This window comes from Athene noctua, chromosome 10, assembly GCF_965140245.1.
Source record: "Athene noctua chromosome 10, bAthNoc1.hap1.1, whole genome shotgun sequence".
Lineage (NCBI taxonomy): Eukaryota > Metazoa > Chordata > Aves > Strigiformes > Strigidae > Athene > Athene noctua.
Window position 1 is genome coordinate 13,462,351 of NC_134046.1, and position 14,703 is coordinate 13,477,053.

Sequence of the window (14,703 nt, forward strand, 5' to 3'; positions counted from 1 at the left end):
AACCAGAGCCCTCCATGCTTCCTGCTGCCCTTGCACACATGCACATGCCACAGACCAAAATGAAACGTTTTGTTCCTCAGCCTTTAATTCACCAGCGCTTCTTCCAGACGCAGTGGCCAGCGAACAGATGGCTGTTGTACAAGCTGGGCCGCAGGACAGACAGAGCCACGCTGTTCTCGGGTTGCTTTTTCCATGGGTGTTTCCACTCCCTGCAGTGCCAAACCGCACCTCCCAGGCGAGTGCCGAGGGTGGAGGCAGCCCAGCGAGGGGGGGACGGAACCTGAAACGGGATGCAGCATGCCCCGTGCCCCGCTGCAGCCTGGCTGCTCGCTGTCTCACTGGCAACCCGCTCTGCACCGCGGGTTGGGCCTGGCGGGATGAGGCACTGCCCAGCTCCATCCCGGCTGATACCAGGGAGACTAGCAGTACCAGTGAGGGGGGGCGTAGATCTGCTCTTCGGGTTTGCACACCAGCAAGAGCCTTCAGCCATCACTGCTTCATGCCAGATTAGGTGATTAGGTCCATAGTGAGCTACAGGAGACTATTCTGTCTCTACATGCAAGCTTATATTTTAGATCCCCCAGAAAATGAATACTTTCCTGTGTTCCCACTTTACACAGCATGAGTAATTCCAGAAGATCTGCACTGTTTGGTGATCTGGTTTTCCGTCTTTGAAGCAACAGCCACATTGCGCAAGTTTGATGGTTTGCTCTGGGGAGGAATCGCTTGCTTTCAGCAGCACCAGTCTATATAGTGCTGACATCCATCACGTAGCAAACCATGTTGGTCACTGGACCCAGAGAAGAACCCACAAGTGATGGGTAAAGGGAGGATTGCCCAGTCGAGGGGGAGAGAGTCAGACAGGAGAGCCTGGAAGTGCTGGAAGACAAGAGCCTGGCCAGAAAAATAACCCTTCTCAAGTAGTCTACCCACACCAAAATGGCTCCCAGTTTTGGGCCAAGGTTTATTTGCCTTCCTGTGACACAGTGTGAAGGTGAAAGCATGCACGTTCCCCCAGTGCCTGCGGGATCAGTCATTAGCTCTTTGCATCTAATTTTTAAATGACTGAGTTTAATCTTGACTAGCTGAGTCAAAACAAACATGACCCAAGCAGGACCTGATGCCCTCAAGGCTGGTCACAAGCACATCCCTCATGTTGGCCTCCATCTCTCCCTGGAGGAACGGTCACACCCTTTGTCCCATGGGAATGCTGTCTGTCTGTCCATGTCCATGCTTCCCCCTACCCCAGGGGCTGGTGCTCTCAGGCTGTGAGAAAACCCTTGTCTTCTCCCCCCAGACTCAGGCCCAGACTTCTTCTCTTCAAGCAAACAAGGGAGGTCAGCCTGATTTCATGCAGCCAATACCAGGACTAATACTCCATGACTGTCACTTTCAGCTTTTTCCATCGGGTACTAACGTGGGAAATGAAAGACTAAATTGCAAAGGTTAACAGTTGGTGGCCTTCCTGATCCTCAGTGCAAATGAACGCTGCCTGAGGACCAGTAATACCCCATGAATATTCAGAACACAGCACCCAGCAACCTCAGGCTCCTTCTTTATTTTTGAGAGAGACAAAAAATGGTATTTGCAGAGTTGCTTTCCTAATATTTTGGCTGATCAGCTTAATTGTTTTTCTCCACTGCCCTTAATCGTGTCTGTTCCTGCAGCTATTACTCAGGCATTACTTCCACAGATATTAATGTGCATTTTGTTTAAATACCGAGTGCCAATGTCAAGCCCTAAGCCCTTTGCTGCTTGAGAGCGGGAGGAAATCCAGGCAGTGTTTCACAGGCGGGCGAGGACTGGGGCGCAGCCAGGGCGTTAATCTAAACTAAGAAAGGCTGGTTATATTTTAACACTGTCCAAATATTAACACTGCCCAAAGGATGTGGAGGTGTTACCTTGACATATCAGCATCCAGAACACCATCTTTGTCACCAGATGTTAGATGCCTTTTTAAATGCAGGACTTGGCCATAACTGTCCAAAAGAAAAGACTGGGAGCAAGCAGAGAGTTGTGTCCCTTGTGACAGTGGATGCCTTTAGGAGACCCTGACTCTCTCTGAGGGCTTCCATTACAACTTGTCTAAACCCACTGCTGCCCCAGTGTCCTCTGGCTCCGAGATGGGGTGAGCTCGTCCCCGGCGATGTGGCTGAGCTGCCCTGACCACGAGTCAGCGCTCAGGATCTCTCCTTACCTCAGCCTCCCACAATAATTCTTCTTCAGAGCCACATTAAAAATATTTCCTGTTGATCCTGGTTTGCTCTAGGTGACGTTAGCATTTTTTGAAACAGAGAGCCTTACTGTTTGCAGGCTGGAATATGTGAATTTGTGACACTTCGCAACATTTACCCACTTTACGGGGACTTTTCAAGGGAGATCAAGTACTCCAGCAGGTTTTATGGTTCTGCCAACACCTGATGGCAGCGATGCCCAGTGCTGTCAGAGGAGCTCCAGCCAAGGCTGCAGTGGGGCATGTGCTGACCACGCAGTGGGGTGTGGGCAGGCTCCAGCGTGCCCTCAGCAGCACAACCCGTGGCTCTCCCCAGCTCACTGGCCTTGCTTGCAGCCCCTCGAGCCTGGCCACACACCCCGCTCCCCGGGGGTTAAAGCCCTTGCTGCCAGAGCCAGGGGATGCTGACCGCAGAGCACAGTCGGGCTCTGACACCTGTCTGCATTATTAAACACAGCTGGGAGAAAAGCTGGTAGGGGGAATCCTACACTTGGATTCAGTTTTTGGAAGGACTGCCATCCCCCACCTGCTCCCCCACCAGGTTTTCATCCTGCCCCACCCCCAAGCTGCACAGGTCGCCTGCTGCCTTCCCAAAATCACACAACTGGGGGCTGCCTCCTGCCACATCACTGCGACCGGAGCCGCCCTACCCACAGAGCTGCTTTTGCTGTCCATGGGCACCCAAGCAGCGGCGAGCCTGGCATCCCAGCTGGCATCCAGATCCTGAGAGAAGCTCTCCACTCCCTCCCCAGGTGCTCCCAACTGGCCACAGCCCCCCGGGTCACAGCCATGTGTGCAGCCCTGGGGTGAGGCTTCGTCTCAAAAAGACATGTTGTGTTAAAGTAAAAGGACACCAAGAGCTCTCTCACTGTCACTTGCTCATGGCTGTCCCTCTGCCACAGTGCAGGGAGCGGCTGCCTGGGGAAATGCCGATGCTCTTGATAAAACTCAGTTATGTCAGCAACTCAGTAGATCCCCAAGGCACCACTAAATATGAATGAAGAGGGAATAATCCAACCAGTCTCTGAGGAGAGGCCACCCCAAGGATTTCCTGGGGATTTTGGAAGCTGCCCTAGCACCAGCCTGGGTGACCATGCTGCCTGGCACCCACGTTTGCCCTCTTCAGCATGGCAGGGATGCGCTCACTGAGGCACACCAGACAAAAGAGCCTTTTGAATTTTAGTACAAACAAACTGAAAAAATTACAAATATCTTATCCTTTAAGACATTTTTTTTCCCCAAAAAGGACAAAAGTTTAGACAAATCAAATCCTAGTGTTTACAGTTGAAAGCAACCAGCAAGGAAGCTGCATCTTCTGCTTTGTTTAGAATATACAAGAATTTACTTGACTGTTGGGCACAATATTTAAACCATAAAAGTATGTGCTTTCCCCCGACCATGGCAAATGCCATATGCAAACCGCACCGGCTGGCAGCGAGGGCCTGGCTGGGAGGGATCAGTGCCCAGTTGCCTGCAGCCTCTCAATATCCACACTGCCCTTCCCTGCTGCTTGGTCCTTCATATACCCAGCCCATAATATTGTGACACAGACAATTGTTTAGGGTAGGAAGTAAAGCTGCTCTTAAAGAGGAATCTCTTTTTGTACCTGCAGAAACGAAGCTGGTGTCACAGACAATGCTTTTTCTAGTCGGAAGGGGTGGGGTGCAGTTGATGGCATCAGTGGCCCAATTTTGCTTTGTTTTGTTTTACTTTTTCCAGAAATCCTGTCCTTTTATCTTTCATACCCTATGGGCAGTTTGAAAGTAATTGATCTATCTGAGGCTGCAGCCTACTCTTAAATCCTCAAGAGCAAGCCTTTCTTTCCTTTTATATTAATTTTTCTTTTCTTGGTCTGGCTTTAAACACTTCAGCAAGGCATGGCATTTAGATTTTGCATCGAATTTCTGGTTGTCGTATCCCAGTCAATAATCCCTCATGTGACTTACATCTACACTTTGAAAGAGCATAAAAGTGCCCTTTGATTAAACTCATTGGGTCACATTCCCCTGTGGAAACTTGCTGCAGCCAGTCGAGCAGTGGCAGGGAAAACCTGGCCCACTCTGCCTGGAGCAAAGAATTCTGGCATCAGGTCTTGGAGGCTGAAAAACAGCCTGGAGAAAGAGTTCGGGCTGTTGCAAGCCCAAGTCTTGGAGAGATGGAGACCGTAGTCAACACTCTTCATAACAAAGCACAGAGGATTTAGAGGACAATATCTATTTATAGAACCAGAAAATTTGCCCCAGGATCTTTCACCAAAAGAAAACCAGGATTGTTCAAGGGTTTTCCTACAAATGCTGTTGCCTGGAGGAAAAAAAAAAAAAAAAAAAAAAAAGTCATGGGTTTTGGGGTTTTTCTTATCAGAACAAATTTTGAAATATCAATAGCTTCTGCAAAAATCTAAAGCTACATTTCAACCAGTTTTGAAGAAAATGTTGTATCGGGATAAATGTGTCTTCCCTGAAGTAGCTGTTCTTTATGGTTTCTTAGTCACCAGAAATGAGACTTAGGCTGCCATGGAAGTGAGTATTAATCTATTTCTTCTCTTCCAAGGAGGAGAAATGTTTCCATCAGAGTTAAGTTCTCAGATCACCTTTGATTCTTGATTTCACTTAGTTTGAGAAAAAACTCCAGGCAGAGGTAAATCAGGGTCTGAAAATTACAGCCCTAGCATGGAAATGGATGGGTTTATGGATTTCAAACGCAGAGTCTGTCTGCCCTGGGGAGGTGCGGTCAGACCGGGAGTGGGGATGGGTCCTGAGCCTGCGTGTGTCTGCCCATCCGCAGGTCCACGGTGCAGCCACCACCTGGGCACAGGGCGCTCAGGTGGCTCTCCAAATGCATCTGGCTAGCAGGTTGACATTAAATACTCTGAATTGGTTTTGAACACAATCACATTTTTAGCCCATACCATCTGTTTCCAACTGAGAGACAATGGGTTGGCAAGACACCAGCCCCTTATGGTAGGAATCAAGGGATAAATCCGAAAACCCAAACCAGATGCGTTTGGTTGTAACAGGAAGCCATTGCATCGCTTTGGGCCTCCGATAAAGTATATATTCAAAGGACTGACTGTGGTCTCAGGCAACAAGCCTCTCAGTATTACCTGCTAATTGCAGACCCTATGGAGAGCCCGTGGCTTGCTCACGAAGCCTGCTGCTGGCTGGCAAAAAGCGGAGTGTGCAATGTCTGTTCAGGAACACCCACCCCTCACTCGGCATACAGGATTTTCAGTCTTCTTGTTGTTTTGGCACTTTTATCAAAAATTCTCATGGGGTGGCTGCAGATAGCTTTTCCTGGGGCTTCTGCCCAAATCCCGAAAAACTCCAGCTCTGCCAACTCCATCGGTGTCCCCTGCCCTGAGGGCCACCCCAACTTCTGAGGGTGGACTTTCTAACAATGGTGGTCCTGGGGGGGCCATGGGAACCCACCGGGGACTGGTCTGCCTTTCACCCCCATCTCCATGTTATGGGGGTGATACTGGAAGATCTGAGCAGTATCCTCTCACCTCCTCCTGCCCTTCAGCAGAAGTTTAGGGCTGTGCTTGGTGTTTGCACATTGATGACTTTTCCCGTAAGCCAGTGCTTCCGCTTTCCTTTGCGCAGCTGAAACACAGTTTTTCTCCTGCCTCACAGCTCACACCCATAGTCATGTGCAAAGATAATCCTGAGCATCCATGCAGAGGCCAACCATACCCTCAGCGGGTGAAAAGCGACCAGGATCTGCACGAGAGACACCAGGAAGAGGAGAGGTGCTGTATGTGATTATCCCCAAAAGCACAGAGCAGTGGGGACAACAGTGGAAAGGGAGAACATGGCCAGACCCAGCCCCCCCGTCCCAAGCCAGAGAAGGCTGCATTTGGCCACAATGGAGTTTTTGGAGGCTGCCAAGTGTAAATCAGTGTGTCCCTGGGCTTCAGTGCCAGGTCTGAGCACGGCTGGCAGGGCTCTGCTGCAGCACTCAGCTGTCAGCTCTGCCTGCGCTCCCCTCAGAGAGCGTTTCAGGGCCGGGCATCATACAAACTCGATGGCAGGTGATCCCACCAAACTCAGCGCCATCACACAGCGCCCAAGAGTGCTGCTGACTTTATGGGTACCATTGATGGTCTCCAGCTTGCACCATGTTTCATCAGATGTTGTTATTTCATGCAACTTACCCTCCACCTCTGGCTCGAGCGGAATGGTGTGCGGTTGCTGCTCTTACGCTCTTCATAAGAAACAACCCTGCGACTGCACAACCATTAACAGCAGCTCCAGGGCTCCAGGTAAGTTCCAGCTGGATTTCATCTTTCTCATTTTTAACTGCAGTTTTTAATGTCTGCTGAGCAAATGTCAGTAACAGTGATGAAAGAAATCTTTTTATGATTTACTGCATAAAACAAAATTGCAACTGGCCAGGGCCTGCTCCAGGGGCAGGCTCCTCACCTTGCAGTAACGTTATAGGAGTGCTGTTACACCGCGTGCCTCTGAGAATGAACACAATCCCAGTGTTTCCTTTGTTCTGCTTGTTTTAATGCGGAAAGGAGCTCTTTGACTTCAAGTGGTTTACAATAAAATAGAAATTTTTATTATTATTATTTCATACAGCTCATAAATCTTTCCCTGGTAATGCCAGCAAGTGCACAAGCCCCATCTTGATGGTGGTGGTGACGTGTCCCTTAGATGATACTGCTCCCAGGTAGGAGCTGAGATGGGAGCAGCTGGGAGCAGGGGAATGGCAAAATGGGCCATTGCAGCAGTGGCCACCGCTGTGATTTGTAGCCACCACTGTCACTGCATGCTTCGTGTCTGGCCCCTCCGCCCCCCACAAAGCCTCAGGACCCAGATGCTGCATCAAGGGCACTGTGGGCCAAGCAGGGCCAAGCCCCCCGAGACCAGCAGCAGCAGCACCCTGGGTGCTCCCCATGTCCTGGGTGCCCCCTGGCAGCATCACCCTCCCCAGGAGCCAAGGTTGGGTGCTGAGGGAGGTCTGCACCCCTGTGCCAGGTTGTTCAGCTGGAGAAAAGCCAGTGGAGAACTAGAAAGGAAGAGAACAAGCAGAAAACCCCTGTAAAAATAAAACACTGACAGTAATATACATATCCTGGCACTGCATTTAACTGCAGCTGGATGCAAAATTCCAGTTAGTTTTGAAGTATCGAATATAAAGTGACGTGTGTGAACCCAAATCACATCTCTCTGTCAGAGATCCCAATTCTGGGAAAACAAATTTGAAATGGTTAAGAAAAAAATGCATTTGAAACACTGCAATTAACTGCAGCTATCATATTATTCTCAAATTTGTCTTGGAGCCTCCCTAGATTTTCCTCCTTAATCCCCAAAAGAAATTCAATTTATTTCATATGTTCTTAGTGCCTGAACCAATTAATGTATTTTCTTGTCCTTAAAACCATACACTTTTATGATCATGAGTCCTATAACTAATTCACAGTAATTTTGAACACAAGAACTACACAAAGTAAGGAGTTAGAAACATTTGCTTGTCTGGGAAAGCAAGGAGCTCTGCAAACGATCACACAACCTGTTTTGAGCTCCTGCCCAATTACTAATTACTTTTCTATTGCAAGGCCAGCCCCGAAAGAGCAAAAATAGCAGAGAGCAAAAGATAAAATCACTTCTCTGCTAGGCTGTGCTTTGACAATGGTAAGACTGTACAAGCTCCCAGCTACAGCTCAGGCAAATAAACATGTCATCTGTCTGGGGAAGCAGAGTAATGTGGCCAGGAGTAGACAAAAAAAAAAAAAAAAAAAAAAGCCTGATAATGCTGCATTTCAGTAGGTTACAGCATGTGTCTAATGAGTGTTTTCCTTGCCTGATATTAAAGATTTGCTCTTTCTGTTGCTTTCCTCTGATTGAGCAGGCATGGTGGAAGAAGCCTTGTGATCTCCGTGTCCACCCTCAGATCACTGGCGCTCCCCAGGAACCTCAAGCCTACAACCAATATTTTGCTACAAGGTCTTGAACTGCACAGCAGCAGGGCTCTGCTCATTTATTTCCTAAACAGAGACCCGTGTTCAGCATCCCTGGCAAGGAAACCACTGCAGGAGCAGTTTGCTATGGCAGATAACCCATTGGTGCTGCTCTCTCCTGTGTGCACCGACTTCCCACATGAGTGGACGCTGAGCATCTCCTTAGAAATAAAACAGTCCAAGCGAGCCCAAGCCCCAGCCCCAGTCCCAGCGATGTTTTCACTATCATCTGAGCTATTCCATGTCATATCTGAGCTGTTCCATGTCAAAAATAGTCAAGGGGACTCCAGCACCCATGGAGCTATCAAAGGAATTGCCACAATTTTTGCTGCTGCTTCATTAATATTGCCTCAAAGAGGGATTTTTTTAAATGTTTTTCCACTCTCTAAGCTCTCATTTTTAAGTCAGCACGGCTTACACTGGAAAATGTCTTTATATTCTTTGTTGTCTCCCTGGCAGGGTTCGTGCTCTGGTGACAGGGACATGGAGGAATGCCCAGAGGACACCCCCCCACACACAGGCACCTGCATCAGCTCCCACATCCCCACCCAAAAGCTGGCATCAGGGTTTCCTCCCAGGATCCCTCCCTGGGCCATTTCCACAGTGTACGTGACACTGAAAATAGGGTTTCCTGAGGCAGGAGTGAAGGAGCATCTGTGAGGGATGGACACTGTGCAACCATGCCGTGGCTGCCCCGTCCCAGCCAGTGGCAGCGGAGATCCCAAACTAAACAGTCCTCAGCCATTTTACTGCCGGAAATATTGGCAGCACGAGCTGACAAAACCACTTCTTGTAATAGAGTGACTCATATTAATTCTTAAATGTAGCAAAATAAATTGGTTTATCTCTTAGGAGTCATTAATATGTGAGTTTTGTTTTGTTTGGGTTTATGCAGTCAGGAAATATCCCTAACCCAGAAATATCCCACTTAATCTGATTTTTCAAAATTAGTCTTCTTTTTATTTCTAATTAGCTTTTGGCGCTGGATTTTTTTATAGTGGGGCTTCAGCCAAAAGGAGATTTATAGACTCGGGATGCGAATTTCTGACACAGCAAGAAGAAAGTTCCGGAGCAGGGAAATAAAGCTGGTTGTCCCAAAGCATCCCAGGGAAATAAAGCCAGTTCTCTCATGCCATCCCAGCCACGGTGCTGAGTCTGCCGGGTGGTAGAGCTGGGAGCATCGGCATTTAGCACAGCTCCACTGCCTGCAAACACGGGATGGCAGGACTTTGGTAACAGTTTCTTAGCCTGTCCCAGTGGGAGAATGCCTTGTCCCCAGGTCCACAGTAAATAACTGACAGTTAAGACACTGGTCTCGTTGTCACATGTTTGTCAGGACGGGTGTTGCCCTTCTAGCCAGAGCTGCCAGGCATGAACAACCAGCTGCTGAGCGGTCACGGGCTACAACACTTTGGGAGCAGGACAGTGAAAGCAACCCCCAGTGGGTGATCTTCAGGCAAGGCTGGAAATGGTGTGATGTATGTGTGGATTATTCAGAAAACAGTGGAGTTTGGGGGCAGCAGGATTTAGAATAGAAACTTTCATATAAGCTGTGAAGCTGGTTTATTGTTATTCTGAGGGCAAAAGATGTCTGGCTTGTACCAGAGGAAATAGCACCTCTAATTTACTGCAGAGCTGCCACCAATTTACTTGGTCTTGTCACCAGTAAATATTGCCGCCGGATCGGCCAGATCCGCAGGACAGGCAGGGAGAGGAAAACTACTGACGTGGAATAAACTCAGCTCACTGCAGCCTGCAGTGCCAGAGCCGACCCTCCCTGGCCAGGCCGCCTGAGCTGCCGTCTCTGGGAACCACAGCTCTGCGAGCGCTCTGTAACGCACCACATGTGATGGAGATGTGAGTAAGAGGGGGCTCAGCAGTAACTTGGGGGTGGGTTTTGACTTAAGCACATCTAGGTGGCCAGGCAGGATTTGGCACGCTGGCTATGTGCCAGCAGCAGAGCCCCAGTGCACCCTAGTCTGTACTGTGGAGGCATCCCAGAGCATCTCAGTCTGTGCTGTGGAGGCAGCTCCCTTCAAACACAGACTCCACAGCTTCTCAGGCCACATTTTGGGCTCATGGCCCTGCCATCTCCCAGTCCCTGACGGAGGGGACGCCGGCCCTGTGCTCCCGCCTTCCCCCTCACTCTGCTGCCCAGGGACTCACTGGGGTGATAGCTGTTTGAATCGACTGCTTGGTGGGTGATGTCACCGGAATCACAGAGAGGAAAAGGCCAAATAAGGCAGCATTTTAGTCAAAATATGTCCTAAAATGGGAGTTTGACTGATGATTAGCGAGCTCAAAACACAGATATGATATTACCATGTTGAGATTGCACACAGCCTCAGACACTGGAAAAAAACCTCCAGGACCTGGAAAGATGAGGGAAAAGCAGCCTAATTCAGAGCAGTTTTCTCCACAAAAGCAGGCTGTGTCAGGGGTCAGTATGTGAAGAATCTCAGTTCTAAGATAGATGGACAGATCAATGCAGTGAGAATATTTTTTCCTGGGATGATACTGGTTTTTAAAGAGTTTCTACAGTATGCTTTTGACTTTTCAACACAAAGCAATGAACCTGCTGTAGCAGACAGAAGAAATGTTATTTTAAAGGTGCTAGAAGGAACAACACATGGAGGAAGCTAAACTGGGCTGAAGAAGTGGGGAAGGGGAGTACACAGCTCCTTCCCCCAGACTCTACGCTGCTGCTGGCAGCTCCCGGAGCTGAGGCAGGCACCAGTAGCCCTGGGGCCACAGGGGAGCTGGTGGAAGGTTGTTAGGCTTCGGTGCAAGCTCTCCTCCCTTGTCTCATGAAGAAGGTTTTTGGGTTATGGGCTGGAGCAAACCCACCAGGAATCCATTTCCCTCCTGTCTCCTACAACGCTGCACTCCCCTGCCACCAAGAGCAGGAGAGGATGAGCTGACAGCACGGTCACTGTGACCAATTTATCATATTTATTGGATGAAATTGCATTTAGGGGTTGTTGTGTCAAAAGACTGAACTTGTTTGACAAACCCTCGAAGACTCAGGGGAAAGGGGGGCAGCGCAAAACTTTGCATTCACTGGGCAGTTTGTTCTTTTGGTCACAGATGGGACCCCGCTCTAAGAGGTTACTCAGACACATGCTGCAGCAACTGAAGTAACAGCCCATCTAAGCAAACCTAGAGTTGTGCTTGAGCTGCAGCTTGCCTCTGTGGGATGTGTTACCTCGGGGCACACAGTGTGGGTGTGCTCAGGAGCAGCCTGGACGAATTCCTGGGCAGCAAGTCCATAAAGAGAAATTAAGGAACTAGCCAAGGCCCCCAAGCACCCCTAGTTACAGTGCTGGGGAACACGAGGGGAAGAGGTGCCAGAAAATGGCCACACTCAGGTGTTGTCCCCAAACAGCATCGCTGATGGTTCAGCCAGGCCAGGGTCCTCTGCCCTCACCCAACAGGGCCTTACAAAGCTTCACTTTCTTTAAAACACAGAATAAGGTTTTCAGCATCATCAAGTTTCTTCCCTTGTTCCCACACAGCATGAATAATAAACATAGTAGTGCAGTTATTAGTAATGACCAGCCCGCTCTGATAGTGAAGACATCTGAGCACAGGCTGGCAGGCGGAGCGGCAGCACAGGGCTCTTGCTTCCCTTCGCCCTGGCAGAGGCGAGCCATCACCCCAGGAATTTTATAGTTTCCTGTGAAAGAGGTCCTGCCCATTCATCAGGCATTGAGAAGTGTGCTCAAGCCAAGAATGTATTTATTTTTGATCTAAATATAGTTGAAGTTCTATTAAAAAAACGCCAGGAATGGCAGGACTCCCACCCCAAGGCTGTCATGGGGGGGGAGGCGGCACCCGGCGTTGGGTGTGGGTGCCTCATTCCAACATGCGCCTTCATCCAGGGATGCTCATCCCGCCTCAGCCGGGTTTAGCGCAGAGACAGAAGCCCAGTGCGTGGGGCAGAAAGGGCTAATGGTCCCTCTGCCTCCCACAGCCTCCGCCTGCCCCCACTGCCCCCCATCCTGTGCCCAGGGAAGACATCAGCAGCTGCAGTTGTTCCCTGAGCCCGGGAACACAGGAGGGCTTGAGCCTTCAGCAGAAACCAGGGGGCTCAAGGCCCTGAGCTCCCTCCCACAGTGAGTGCCCCCCAGCCCCAGTGGGACTGGGACAGGAGTATTGCAGACGGAGGATGTCAGACCAGGCATTCCTCTGGCGGTCCCTGCCAGGGGGGGTCAGGGTGCTGGTCATTAAGGGAGCACTGTTTGGCCCTTTTCACCCTGGCAGCAGCAGCAGAGAGGATGAAGCTTATCTCGTGCTTCAAGAATGACTCGATGAGAGCAAAGTTGGGTTTGTATTTGTTTCTGAACAACCACTAGCAACTGCTCAGTCCAGAAGGAATCTGGCCTGATGATTATTTAGGCTATTTGCATTGCTTCTAAAGCTTATCCAAACTGTCTGGTCCCTCTCTGTTGGTGGCACAGAAGAAAAACACCCTCCTTTCTTTCCTCTTTGCCGTGATGGTGTTGGGTGGTCTTCTCAGTAGGCAAGATGCCCTCCAACAGCCTGAGGTCCTGCCTCCGCAGAGGACAGGCACTTGCCTGGGGATGGCCACCAGCTGCATTTTGCTGCTAGTGGAAGCACCTTGGTGGGCAACCCCAGAGAGGCAGCCCAGATGCCCCCTCCCCCAGGGCTGAGCATCCCTGCGCCCTCTCATCCCCCTTCTCCCCCACCAGCCCTAATTGCCTGGCATATGGGAGCCATTTCTGTTGTTCTTCTCAATTTACCTTCTGTGTGTGCACCAAGTCATACCCATTTCTATGCTGATGTGCAGCAGTTTGGGTCTCCCCATGGGTTTCCTGGCCCAGCTGCAGGCTGAATGAGCTCTGCGGGTGCAGGAGCCTCTCACCCAGGTTTAACACCCCAAACAAGACAAAACGAAGCCCAGGCTGTGGCTGCAGGGACTGCAATGAAGCTCCTACGTATGAGCAGCGTGGGCTCTGCATGGCCACATCCAGTGGGCCTGCAGCACTTTCCAGAGCTGCCCGGTATGATCAGCTCCTCAGGTCATTTTTCAGCCTTACACAGGTCAGGGACTTGTTTAACCCAAGTAAGGCCAGACTAAAACTGCATTAGATGCAACTGTCTAAACCAATCTGTCAATGCCAGGCAGGCAGCCTGCTTGATTTATGTGCCACACTGGCCTGCTGCACTGTGCCTGGCTATAGAAAATGTGCATGTATCTTTATGTGAGGACACACACATTTATATGTATATGTATATGCATATATATATATGTATGGGAAGGAACATCTTTGCATGTGCATCCTGCAGTGCTCTGTAGGGAAACCTGCTCTTACCTCCTTTTGCTCTGGAGTCTTGAAGCTCTGAGGGGTTTTTTGCCAAAATACGGAAGTGACATCCTTGTGGGTTTTTAAAGACTGAAGAAACTTTTATCAGGAACAGTTTGGGTGGTGTTCTGGGTCACACTTACGTGGGCACGCATGGGGTACAGAGCCAGGCCAGAATCAGCCGTCAAATTAGCCTTTAAATCTGTGTTTTAATAAGGTGGCTGTCAGTGTCTATGTGCCCTTTGGCTGCAGAGTGCTTGATGGCAGCAACAGGGCCCCCCCTGAGCCACCCTGACCCTGGAGCAAACTGCAGAGTCGGTACATTAGCCGTGCATCCCTTCAGCTCCTGTCCAGTGAGCACAAAGGCCCCTTTGCCCATAGCTCTCAATACCCTGCCCCCTGCGTCTGCCTGCAAAATCCCCCAGGAGCACGGGGTCGGTGACAGGGTGAAACCAGCTCTGATCTGACACCCCCAACACACCTGCCCTCGGGCCTGGGGACAATGCAGAAGAGCATCACTCAGGGCTAGGACTGATGCAGAAGAACACTGCTCAGTGCCAGAGCTGACACCGGGGAGCATCACTCAGAGCCACGACAGCAGCTTCTGCCTGTGTCTCTCCCCCCACCCCCAGCAAAATCAGGAAAGCTCCTTGTTCCCTCTCATCCTCTCTGCTTTACGCATTAGCAGAAACCACATGTTTTTGTTTCATTTTAGAAAACACTTCCTTTACAAAGTAATTTTCAACTCACTTGCTTAAAATTTGTCAGTTGCTAAGTGTCTTTTCCCAGTCGCTTTTTTCTCACTCTCACCCTTCACAATCCCTGTTCAAGCTGACATATGGGTCTTTATCTTTTCAAACTTTCCCAGCCCCTCGAGCTGTGTTTCTCCCATGCGGATTTTGCTGTGATAACCCCCTGACTCAGCTGGCACTTCAGCACAAGGAGGGTGCCAGGCTGCAGGGGAGCACATCCCCATGGGATGCAGCAGTCTGCTGGGGGCTGCCAGCACCCCCCATGTGAAACCCCTCCATTAGGCCCCAAACAGTGCAGGAACTATAATATGTAAAAAATCGTGGGGGAGGAGAGGAGGGTGGTTTGGTTTGTTTTTAAATAGGAGTGTTGGTGTCTTTCTGTTTGCTTGCACATTTCTGAACTTTTTAGGGTCTGTTTGCTTTATC